The sequence below is a fragment of the Lactuca virosa genome, chromosome 8, assembly GCF_052849685.1.
Source record: "Lactuca virosa cultivar CGN04683 chromosome 8, Lactuca_virosa_CGN04683_v6, whole genome shotgun sequence".
Lineage (NCBI taxonomy): Eukaryota > Viridiplantae > Streptophyta > Magnoliopsida > Asterales > Asteraceae > Lactuca > Lactuca virosa.
The window spans coordinates 249,291,270-249,303,848 of record NC_136433.1 but is presented as its reverse complement, the minus strand read 5'-3'; positions in this window follow the sequence as shown (position 1 = coordinate 249,303,848).

Here is a 12,579-nt window from a genome sequence, read left to right as displayed (position 1 = left end):
TATATATATATATATATATATATAAAAAATTAAGATTTAAAAGGCTTAGGACTGATAACTCATTATGGTTCCTTTTCCTTGTTTGGATGTGGGCTTATAGTACTGGTTATTTGTCCGAGTGTCGTTTAAATTTTACTTATATATAGAATTGTATATGTATATAAATATAAAAGTTATTTCATCAGTTTAACTACCTTTGTAACATGTTGAGCAAGGGATTACATGCAAACATAGTTAGATACCGATTCAGAAAGTACATATAAATTATAATAGGTATAATTTATGATACATAGAACAATAATTCATGATTCAAGTAGACTAGAATACACTGTTTTACAAGAAACAAGGGTTTTGATTCAAAACAATTCAACGTTTTATGATTGTCAAATACATGTTCGGAATACTAGTTCAAGACCATACTATCAATCATTTATTTCAGAATGATTGGGTTTTTCATGACTAATATACATGTAACGTTTATATGCTTTTTATGAGTCATTCAATTCAGGTTGTTTAATTCATTTAGACAACAAGGTAAAGTCCTGACATTATAACCAGAATCTCCAGCCAGGGGATCGAAACAAGTTGTGTGTAGATCTATGTTGGGATTGGCAACCCCACACTCAGACTGCTAGCTACAGTCAGACGTACATGCCAATGAGTGACAATTGTTATCAACAGTTTAAACGCCCACAAAGCGTTTGTTTCAGGCCATCCAGTCATAGTATGGTTATAAGAACTCATCAAAAAGATATTAGCAATACGTTAATGTATAATCAACTAAAAGAAAGTACACCTTCAAAGTACCCGTTTACATAATACAAACTACAATGGTTCAATACAGTTTTCAATAACAGCTGGTGAAGCCAGGCATACTCTCAGTTACAAGTTTTACAAATACAGAACATTGGTTTACAAATAGAACGGTTTTATGGGAATAAAACTACTTTTCATAAACAACAGAAAATATAGCATTTTCTGGAACAGTTTACATATGCAAGATAGAGAGACACCCTTTTAAACATAAACACTTATGCACTCACTCAACTTTATGTTGATACTCTCTTTTCAAATTACTTGTATTCTCAGGGAAATAATACACAGGTACTCCCCGAGCTTTTTGAGAAGATGAAGCTATTTTGAGTCATATCTTCTTTTGTATAACTATTTTGGTTTCAATATACAATGATTGAACACATGTAAATACTTATACTTTTTAAATACAATGGTTGTTTGTACTTTGATTACTATGATGCATGTGTTGTGATACTACAAATGAAGTCCTCCACCCCCGGACGTTTCCGCCGTCTGGTTTGGGGGTGTGACACTTTACTTTAACCCTGACTCCGCCACTGGTTGTATGTGTCATCTTTCTTATGTGGTTGATACTCGGGTCGGGAAGCAGGCTTCGGTTTCTGATGTGTCTGTTATCAGAGAGTTTGCCGATATGTTCCCGGAGGATTTACCCGGTGTGCCTCCGGAGAGGCAGGTTGAGTTCAGGATTGATTTGGCTGTGGGTGCGACTCCGATTGCTAAGGTGTCGTACCGATTGGCACTACTGGAGATGCATGAGTTGTCTTCTCAGCTTCAGGAGTTGTTGGGTAAGCAGTTTGTTAGGCCGAGCAGTTCGCCATGGGGAAAAGTGATTTATTTCATCAAGAAGAAGGATGGTTCATACCATATGTGAATTGATTACCGATAGTTGATCAAGTTGACAGTGAAGAACCGTTATCCCCTTCCGCAGATTCATGACATCTTTGATCAGTTGCAGGGTGCATCTTGGTTCTCTAAGATCGATCTGAGGTCGGGTATCATCAGATAAGGTTTAGAGGGGAAGACGTGGAGAAGAAAGCGTTTCAGACTCATTATGGTCATTATGAGTTTGTAGTGATGCCATTTGGGCTCACCAATGCGCCCGTGGAATTTATGGATTTGATGAATTGGGTATGCTGGCTGATGCTCGATCGATCAGTTATTGTTTTCATTAATGATATCTTGGTGTATTCCAATACAAGAGAGCAGCATGAGGAACACGTTCGAGAGCTTCTGGGAGTCTTGAGGCGAGAACAACTATATGCCAAGTTCTCAAATTGTGAGTTTTGGTTACGATTGGTCCAGTTCTTGGGACATCTCGTTAACAAAAATAGGATTTTGGTTGATCTGGCCAAGATTGAGGCCATGATGCAGTGGGAGGTTCCGAAGTCTCCCTCAAAGATCAGGATTTTATTGGGTTTGGCAGGGTATTATCAGAGATTTATTTAGCACTTCTCCAAGATTGCAGTACCCCGATGAGGAAGGGTGTGGATTTCCGCTGGGGGACGGATCAGCAGACTGCGTTTGAGACACCGAGGCGGAAGTTGTGTGAGGCCCTAGTGTTAACCCTCCCTGAGGGTGTTGAGGATTTTATGGTATTTTGTGATGCATCCATCACTGGTTTGGGTGCAATGCTTATGCAGCGTGGGAGAGTTCTTGCTTATACTTCTCGACAGTTGAATCCGCACGAGGTTCGCTATCCGACTCATGACTTGGAGCTGGGAGCAGTGGTGTTCGCTCTCAAGATTTGGTGGCATTATCTTTATGGGGTCGTTGTACCATCTACACATATCACAAGACTCTGAGGTATCTCATATATCAACCAAATCTGAATATGAGGCGGTGTAGGTGGCTTGACATAGTCAAGGATTATGAGTGCGCGATTCTGTATCATCCCGAGAAAGCCACAATGTGGTGGCTGATGCTTTGAGCCGCAAGATGGCTAGTTTTTCAATTGGGGGCCGATGTATAAGGATTTTGATTAATTCTCCGTTGTTGGATTTTATTAGGGAGGCTCAGGCCAAGGGAGTCAAGAAGGAAAATTAGAGGCAGGAGAGACTCAAGGGTGAGATTGACAGGTTTACTACCAATAGCCGTGGATTATTTTGACCCGATATGGACGGGTTTGGGTGCCAGATATTGGTGGGGTCAGACAGACTATACTGGATAAGGCGCACAGGTCCAGGTTTTTGATACACCCTGGAACCACCAAGATGTACCGGGATTTGAGGCTTATCTACTGGTGGTGACGCATGAAGAGGGAGATAGCATGGTATGTTGAGAGGTGCTTGACTTGTCAATTGGTCAAGGCCGAACACCAGAGACCGCATGGAAAGTTGCAGCCATTGAAGGTTCCCTTGTGGAAATGGGAACATATTGCAATGGATTTTATTACCAAGTTATCTTGGACGACTAAGGGACATGATGCGATTTGGGTGATAATGGATCGATTGATCAAGAGTGCCCATTTCTTAGTTATCTGTGAGAACTCGTCGACCAAGAAATTAGATGATTTATATGCATGCAAGATCGTTGCCCCACATGGTATTCCAGTCTCCATTGTATCTGATCGAGATGTTAGGTTCACATCTTGTTTTTGGCAGAAGTTCCACGAGGAACTGGGTACGAGGTTGCATCTCAGTACTGCTTATCATCCGCAGCCAGACGGTCATAGTGAGCGAACCATTTAGACACTTGAGGACATGTTGAGAACTTGTATCATAGATTTTGGTGGGATTTGGGACTCCTACCTTCCCTTAGTTGATTTTCATACAACAACAGCTACCACTACATTATCGGTGCACTGCGTTTCGAGCTCCTCTATGGGAGGAAGTGTTGCACCCCAGTTTATTGGAGAGAGGTTAGTCATAGAGTCTTGGGAATGACTGAGGTAGTCCTTCAGATGAAAGAGCTCATCCAACAGATTAGATAGAGACTTCAGACAGCTCAGAGTCGGCAGAAGAGTTATGCTGACAAGCGTCGATCCGAGTTGGAGTTCCAGGTCGGGGACATGGTCTTACTGAAGTTATCACCGTGGAAGGGTGTAATACACTTCAGGAAGAGGGGCAAGTTGGGGCCCTGGTATATTGAGCCATTTCGGGTGATCGGCAGGGTTGGCATGGTAGCATAAAAATTGGATTTTCCTGACGAGCTCGACCAGATCCACAACACCTTCCACGTTTCGTAGCTTCGGAAGTGTGTGGCCGATGATACAACGTTTGTTACCTTAGAAGATATTCAGATTGATGATAGCCTGAATTATGTGGAGAGACCAGTGGCGATTATGGACCGGAAGATGAAGGCCTTGCACAAGAAGATGTTATCTTTAGTCAAAGTTCAGTGGCAGCATCGGAAGGGTTCCGAATCGACATGGGAACTCGACTCTAAAATATGGGAGCATTACCCGAAGTTGTTCATAGTAGCGGACTTCGAGGACAAAGTCTAGTTCAAGTGGGGGAGAGTTGTAGCATTCCGATGATGAGATATTTTCAATTTTAACCCTAAGTATGAATATTATGCATTTTATCCCTTGTGTATGAAAAATGTTACAAAATCACCCATAATAGCATTTTTGTAATTTTGGGGCCGAGCTCACGTATGCTGGGTATACGTGCCTGAACCACAAACCCTAATTTTTAGGGTTTGAACCCTTTATAAACAACATTATCTCCCCAAGGCTCATTCCCTCATCAGCTTCCAACCCACTTTCATCTCCCAAGCAAACCCTAATCCATTTAGAGCCTTCTTGAGCATTGTGTGTGTATTTTTGGTAATCTTGAAGGAGAGAGGAAGAAGAAAAGATCATCTTGGAGGAGTGGGACTCTTTAGATCCAGAATAGCATCATCTTTTGGGATCATTAGGAGGTATAAAGTTCTGAACCTGGCTTTCATTTCTTTAGATCTTGTTAGTTCGCTATTCATGAAGCATTTTGGTCCCAAGTATTGACCTTTATGAGTATGGCATACTCTAGCCCACTTCAGTTGTCCTTTCAGACGTTTTGAGATGTCTAGAAGCATAAAAATTTGATCTTGGCTCTTAGTTCTTCCCCATGCATGTGTTAGGATGTCCTAATGGATTAAGAAGTTAGGGTTTGTTGGTATTAAGCTCTTCTAGCCATGCAAAGTCATAAAGTTGGAAACTTTATGACTTATAATGTTATCTTGGGCTTAGATCTAGATTTGGACGTAAGGACTTGATGTATTAAGCTCTTAATAAGAAGTGGAGGTGACCAGGTGTGTACGATGGGCGTACCAAATGGTACGCTGCACGTACACGGTCAATCCCCCGACATCTTGGTCAAGAGGAGTACGCCCCGCGTTCAGCTGGGAACGCCCAACATACTCGGCTGGGTTGACTTGGCTGGTTTTTTGACTTTGACTATTTGATCAACGTTGACCTAAGATTAGTTTGGTTATTTTAGGTATCTTGGGAATGTTAACTGAGCTTAGGTCACAGTTTCGTTTAGGTAACCGGTAGTGCTGGTGTCGGAGTTGTACTCGGTGCTGCGTACTTTTTTTGCTGCTCGTCAAACTGAGAGGTGAGTTTTCCTCACTGTACTTGTGGGTCGAAGACACCAATGCTGACCCATTAGATTATTAATCCTAGTTATAGGATAGTATTATGCTAGTATATGATTTATTAGTAGATCTGTATGGTTATCTATATTTGCTGGTTATGTGTTTATGTTTGTGTGTTACATATTTCGACATATTGTGTTTGGGTTGAGGCGGTCCTGCTTTGTGCTGAAGGCGAAGACACCTGGGGTGGTCCGGATAGGCTGTAGACCCCACAAGTCGGTCCAGTCAAGTCGAAGGCCCGTAGAACGGTCCAGATAGACTGTAGGCCCTACGAGGCGGTCCAGTCAGGCTGAAGGCTTATTTTGCATGTTTTGGTTGTTGTGTTGTGTGGTGGTACTTTGGGGGAACTCACTAAGCTTTGGCTTACAATTTTAGTTTATTGTTTCAAGTACTTCAGAGGTCCGTGAGAAAGCGAAGGCATGATCGTGCATATCTTCCTATTTTCATGATATTGATTTTTAGGACACTCTGATATGACTTTACTTTTGAGACAATGGTTTATTTTGTAAACAATTATTTATAATGGTTGCTTTTGAAAATTTTAAATTTTCATGATTTTTGGAGTGTTACAAGTTGACCTACTCATCTCCTTGAGCATTCTTTTCCTTTCATCTTCATGAAATCCTGTAAACTGATAATCATCACAATGAATAAGTTCTAACTCTTCATGAACTATGTCATTCCTTAAAGTTTTAGTTTGCTTTTTTAAAATTACATGTTCATCTACATCCATAACACTATGGAAATCACTCATGTCTACATCCACATCAAATTGCAAGTTAGACTCTTGTACATTGTAGTCACTATCATCAGAATAATCTCCACTATAATCAACACCATCTCCACTGTGACTATTGAAAGAATCTCCATTATCACCACTGAACATGACCTCTAGAATTTCCACTCCTACTTTAGTGTCTTCAACATTTGGAACACTGTACTCAGCATCAAACACAACATAATATGAATAATCCTCTGTAAATGTTTCAAATCCATCAAGTCTTACACTTTGGTCTCCACCAACATCTTCACAAATTGGTTCCTTTACATCTTGGAAGTTGCAATCAACATGGTAACTGTATTATGGTTCTTGAGACTCAACTGCATGATTGACTAAATTACTCTTACACACTTCTTCTGTGTGGCCCTTTTTCACTCCTTCATTCACATCGATGACATTACTTTTTTTGCTTACTTGTGACATTACATATGGGACAATAGTCATGAAATGATCATGACTTTCATCCAAATCTATTACCTTTGACTGGTGAACAACATAGTTGGCATAGTGGTTTAAATCAAGCTTTCTACTACATGATCATACTTTTCTTCTACATGTTTTTTATTAAGTTCTGGTGACACACTCTCAGGTTCCAATTTCTTAATAACACCTTTAGAAGGAGACTTAAAATAAGTTGGTACCCTAGTCTGACCAATTTCAATATACACCTTTAGAAACTGTGTTTAGGGACATACGAAACCAATTTAAGTACGTCTTAGTCATTACCTAAAGGCAATAAGTCATAGTCTAAGGGAAATTCAGGGATACAAAAATGGTAGTAAAGGGTTTGTTCACCTTTGTACCCTAATTCTCGAACCATGTCATCGAGTTCATGGACTGAAAATAAATCAGTGTCAACGTCATCTACATATGATATAGTATCGTCGATGTATTTCCTTCCAGGTGACTTGGTGAAGATAACACTATAGTGTATCTTCAACGTTAAATAGTTGTCATATCCCTCTGCAAACACAAAAATAGACAGGGTAAAGAAGATGATTTATTTTCATGAATACATTCAAGATTAACAAAAACTGATTTTTTTTTTAAAATCATATCGTATCTCGATTACAAGTCCTTCAAGCTCGCATTTTTTTCATGCAAACACCATATTGAGAGAACCATTGTACTTTACTGATGCGTAAACCCTAAACCCCAATTTCGTGTCTTGGATTAGAATGGTTTGATGAAGATGAAGTCAATGTATCTTGGGAGAGGAATGAGTTTGGGAGTTTACGTGAAGAAGACAGTAGCATAATGATTTCCCTTATTAAAGAAGAGGGTACAAGTGAAAAGACCAATTTGCCCTTATATTATTTTAATAAAATAAGAGTTAACGGTTGAGTTCTAACGGTGTGAGGGTTAAGGACCAATCGTGAAAAATTTTGAAAGCACAATGATCATCTATGAAATTTTTGAAAATGGGGACTAAACTTTAGATCTGGGAAAACCATAGGGACCATTTATGATGTTTTTTCTAGATAAAAATAAAACCATGTTTAGTTATAACTAAAAAACCAAATAAATAAATAAATAAATAAATAAATAAATAAAAGAACTTAAAAAAACATAGGAGTTTTGATTATTCTTTTTCATCGCAGTATCGAAGATGACTCTATTTAGCCACTAAAGATCTAATCATGATAAATTGGACCTTAAAGTCTCATTTTTTGTGCTTGATTTGCTCTGTGTGACTTGCTGTAATCGGTTCCCCTACGTATGTGACATGCTAAATAAGACCATGAACTTCTATTCATTTTTTTTCGTTTTTTAGTCATAACTAAACATAGTTTTATTTTTTTATTTTTTTTATTTTTTTATTTTTTTATTTTTATTTTTAGTTTATTTTTTTTGTTTAAATTTTCATCAATTTGATAATTTTCTTTTGACCTTTTATTTACTATTTTTTGTAATCTTAGTTATTTATGGTTTTTCTAATTTTTTTTTATTTTGATTCAGATAAATAAAAAAAAATTAATTTAGAAGATTGTAACAAATTTTTTTTTTATAGACTCTGACTCGTATTATTTCTTTTATTCTTTCTTCTAGTCTATTATCATACTAAAATATAATATCTTCAATTTAAACTATTGATATCACATATAACAATATGATTTAATTTGCAAGTTTAGCTATTTTTTCTATTTTAATAATTATAAATTATAAATATCACACATTAAATAAAAATAAAAAAACATAAATTACCTAAGCTATAAAAAGGAAAAAAAACTCAAACACGAAAAATGTAATATGCTCTAATATATCCATACACTTTACACTTCTTGAAAATGGTCAAAAAAATTATCAAATTGACGAAAAAAAGAAATTATAAGATACGAAAAAAATTAAAACTAAGTTTAGCTTTGACTAAAAAAATAAAAAAATGAAAATAAAGAACTTTAAAAAAATATATAAAACCGAGTTTAGTTTTCATAAAAAAAATAAAAAAATTTCTAAGTTCTTGGAAGAATAAAAAAAGGAAAAAAAAAGTTAAAACCAAGTTTAGTTTTGACTAAAGTATCAAAAAATAAAAATAAGAACTTAAATAACATAAAACTGAGTTTATTTAATAAAGAAAATAAAATTTTCAAAGTTCAGGTCTAATTTAGCATGAAAGAAGTTCAGGGTTAAATTTAGCATGCTACGTAAGCATGAGAACAGGGTAACCGGTTACAACCAGGGATGAAAATTTCACCCGACCCGGTGGGGAACCCGGTTGACCCGCCCCAATCTGGGACAGGTATTCCCTGCCAAAACGGGTACCGGGTACGGGGTCGGAGATCCCCATTATGCTAAAACCAGGGATGGGGTCGGGGCCGAGTATAACAATCCCCAACCCGCCCCGCCCCCGCTTTGATATATATATATATATATATATATATATATATATATATATATATATATATATATATATATATATATATATATAATATTAGTATATCGATCATTTATTGAATTTGAATTAAGTTCACTAAAAGTCTAAAATGAATTGATCTATATTAGACCATCAAAGATAGAGTCTATATATCAAATTATGTTTCCAATTCCAAGAGTTCGTCAATCGTCACTTCGTTCGACAATCTGTATACCAAATCATCACTTTTCATTTTGATGCTTGTTAAACTTTATAATTGATGTAAACAAAATCTGATTATGGCATCTTGTTTTGATTGTTTATTAAACTTGGTTTTTTTTTTTTTGTGTAAGTTGAGTTTATTATGTTGATAGATTTGGGATGGGTCGGGGATGGGATGGGGAAAAGCCCAAAATACAAAGGGGAAGGGATTTGATTCCCCGCATTCGTCGGGGATGGAGATGGGGATGAGGACGATGTTAGACACTCGGGGTTGGGGACAGGATGGTCAACCCCGCCCTAAACCCGCCCCATTTCCATCCCTAGTTATATCACGTCGCAAGGGGAAAATCGAGCCTAAAATGAGACTTTAAGGTCCAATTTAGCATGATCATATCTTCGATGGCTAAATAAAATCATTTTGATACTTCCATAATAAAAAAAAGTCAAAACTTCCTATTTAAATTGGACACTTGTTAATTTGAATCTTTAATTCAATATTTATAGAGAATGAGTAAACTAACCATTATAAATAAAGTTTTCAAAGAAAATAACAATATTTGTTAGTTTTTTTTTGAAAAATAATAACTTTCTTCAAAATGTCTAATTCCGAAGTATTGTTCATATTCTGTAGTTTTTTTTAAATTTAAGTAAAAGTATAATTTTTTTCTTGAAATTTCGGAATTGTTCTTCGCATTTCAGACTTGTTCTTGAATTTCTTTTACGAAATCCGGAATGTTGGTCCGAAATTTGGAATGTCATTTCGAAATTAGTCAAAAAAATATTTTTTCTTGGTCAAGAATACCTTATTACGAACAAAATTGTTATTTTTACAAAAAAAGTTTATTATTTTCACATACATATTAAAAATAAAAAAATAGTTAAATTACTTAATTTTTTTATTAATAAATAATATTTTCATTACAATTATTATCGTACAATGAATGAAAAAACAAACGGACGACAAATTGTGCCGCTAAGTCTTTTATCAAATTTTATCTATATTACAGCTTTTTAGAAAATAGCAAAAATATCATCAAATTCGTAATTTGGTCAATTACAAAATATTGCGAGTTGCGGAACAACCATTCTCACAAAAAGTGTTTCAAAACTATAGAGTTGCAAACTACCATTGAATTTCAAAATAAACATTGAAAAGTTAAAGTTGTTTGACAATAACTTTTGTTAATTTCAGAATAACCCAAGTTACGAACAACCCCTTCAATTTTGAAATATCCACTTTTTTTTGGAAAAGTTGTTGATAACAAGGTTTATCGATTTTAAAACCAATTTTTTTTTTTAAATTTATTAGTTACGAAATTGTGGGTTTTTGTTCTATATTTAATGATATAGTATGTTTAGAGTAGTACGTTTAGAGTGTTTTTAAGTTATTTGATATACCTACTACTAATCATTATAGTGGTGGATGTCACTCCATCATCATATTTAACTACTAAACATACGAGATACATATCATTAAAATACAACTCCACATAATTTTTTTTAACTAAAATTAAATAAAAAATACATTAAAAACATAGATTTATTTTTAAACTAGTTTTTTCCATTCAACTAAAATAACACATTAAATTAATAACAAAAAGTACATTAATAAAACAAAAAAACGCAACGTTAAAAAAAACATAAAAATGTCAAACAAAAAAATTACCCTCTATTCCTATATTTTGCTCGTACGGACTCTCATTGCGAGAAAATTCTCCAAGTCTTCACCCTCGTAGTCCTTCAGTTTCATTTTCAATATCTTCAAGTCGGCTTTTGTTTGAATTGACGTTTGCGTATCTATCATTTTTTGTTCCACGCGACTCATCATGGTCGCCTTGCTCTCTTGTAGTTGAACATATCGATCAAATTTTTCTCCAAATTGGTCGATAATGCTAGATCCTGAAGCCGACAAATCCGCTTTCTTTGCTTTAGTTCTTTCGCTGGGCCGACGAAGAGGTTGCTCATCTTCAAGATCTATTGGATCATCATTAATGTCAATGTGTGTTCGTCCTTTCGATTGTTGATAAGTTGCATAAGGGTTTCTTGCACGTTTTGAAACGAAAGAGGTTAGTGAAGTTCCTTCGGTTTGCTATTTCAATTTTGGAGCACCATTTGATTTTAGCCACGTTTTGAGATATTGAAAATGTTTCTGGGTTGCTATTGTTTTTTCTAGGGGTGACAAATATATATCATGAAAAACCAAATATATATCATGAAAAACCAACCAACATGTGTACCAGCCGAACCAATTATGTTGGTAGCCAATATGCTTGGCAGCCAACATGTTTGGCTGACAGTACTGTACCAATTAATTAATAATGGTACGATAATGGTACAAGGTTTTAAATATTACGATATTACCGTACAAACCAATTTATTTTTTTATATATAAAAGAATATATATTTTAACTTTAAATGTATTTAACGGTTAAGAGTTCAAGAGTTTTGATATTAACATTTACCGTCTAGTAACGTTTAAAGAATAAACTCATATTAACAAATCCCATTTACTCCATTTATAAGTTCAAACTCATTGTACAAAATTATAAAATCTTTTTGGATCTAATTTCTAATCCAACCATTCACAAAACTCTTATTTATATAACCCACATGTATGCTTTAAGTGCACAATAACACATAAATCCTAATTCGCAAAACAACCATACATATTGGTATATACCACCATTACCAACATATATTAACCAAACTTACTGGTAGCCAAGTAAGTTGGTACCAACTATACTTGGTACGGTAGTGGTAACTGAAAAAACATACAAACTATAATTTGTACGGTACACGGTTCGGGAAAAAAACATCTTATACCGTACCAATTTCATCCCTAGTTTTTTCATATTGATCCAATGCTGCCTTAAACACATCGAAATTGCTTGACCCACTTTTGTGTAGGTTGTTGTAAATTCCGCCGAATTCGGTATATTTTAGCCTCATATCGCGCCACTCCGAGCTAATTTGGTCGGGATTTTGACTTTCACTTCCCATTAAATCATAGAACACGTTTCACACTTTTTACCATAAACAATTAAAGGTTTAATTATCCCCTTCAATTGGGTCTTGGGAAGTCGACACCCACGCCTGTGCTAACTTTTCTTCTTCATCTTTTGTCCATTGCACCTTATCGGTTGCATTGGTTCGAACGGTTTTTTTTTTTTCCTTTTTCCTTTTTTGGGGTTGGGGTGGTGGTGAAGGTTGTGTCTCCGTTACAAAATCTGGCGAATGGGGGGAGGGGGTTGTGAAGGTTGTGGTTGGAAAGGTTATTGGTACACGAAACCGGATTGAAATTGTTGTTGATAGGGCGGGAAAGCTTGGTATT